We start from the raw sequence: 1,203 nt of genomic DNA, 5'->3' as shown, positions 1-1,203 counted from the left end.
CCACTAGGATTTAACTAAGTAAATGGGTACAAGACTCCTATTGGACAATTAACTTTCAGCTGGCAACAAGTTATTTAACCCCAACTGGTGCAATAAGTTGTTTCTCATTTCTGAAACAACCAAGTCAAAAGACACATCCCGTGGTCATGGAAAATATGCCAGTCTGTTTGAGAAGGGTCAAATCACTGGCTAACTGAAAAAAAGGCTTCAATTTGAAGAAGAGCATTGGACTCTGGAGCAATGGAAGAGGGTCTTGTAGTCTGAGTCCAAATTTACCCTGTTCCAGAGTGACGGGTGCATCAGGGTAAGAAGAGGCAGGTGAAGTGATGCACCCATCATGCCCAGTGGTTGTAACCGTACAAGTCTGTGGGGGCAGTGCTATGATGTGGGGCTGCTGCAGTTGGTCAGGTCTAGGTTCAGCAACAGTATGTGCTCAAAGAATGAGGTTGTTTTTTTGGCCAAGCAGTGTATAAAACAGCTGGGATGAGAGTGATTTCCTCTAAAGCAGGGCTATTCAACTGGCAGCCTGCCGGCCACATCCGGCCTGTGAGTGACCAAAGTTCGGCCCACCACTTGGTTCATTAATCTCTTAAGCTTAACCCTGGTTTTCTACTTTAATTGATCTGTTATTTTAGTTCAACATAGACATGTGTGGTATCTAAAGACCATCAGAATCTTGGCTACAAGCTCATAAGAACCATTTTAATGAACATCCAAGACAGTTAAAACTACAAGCAGTTGAAGATAAAAAATATGAAAGTGAAAATAAAATTGGTTTAAAAATTTGGCAAGTCAGAGATGTCAAAATATTATTTGTTGTAAATAGGAGACATAATGTGCTGTTTTTGTTGTTGTTTTATTATCTAGAGATGTTTGATATTGACTTTTTGCCAACATTCCACATGCCAACATTGTTCAACACCTAATTTCCGATTCCGACATTAACCGATATTACAAGGTATTAAGGCATTAAGGTGACATCACATATCTCCTGTCAGGTACATTATGCCTGTTTTTTGATACCCTACTGGATGCTACGGAAGCGTGTTGCTATCAGGCAGGAAAAAAAAAATCCGAGCGCTATCACGTTATAACGTGATACGTATCTTGTTAAAACGTGATACGTATCACATTTTAACGTGATAGTATCTCGTTAAAACGTGATACGTATCACGTATGCTCAAAAGCGTCGAGGTTCACAGG

Source organism: Austrofundulus limnaeus, unplaced genomic scaffold (genome assembly GCF_001266775.1).
Source record: "Austrofundulus limnaeus strain Quisiro unplaced genomic scaffold, Austrofundulus_limnaeus-1.0 Scaffold118, whole genome shotgun sequence".
NCBI classification, from domain to species: domain Eukaryota; kingdom Metazoa; phylum Chordata; class Actinopteri; order Cyprinodontiformes; family Rivulidae; genus Austrofundulus; species Austrofundulus limnaeus.
Note: the sequence above shows the minus strand (reverse complement) of the source record.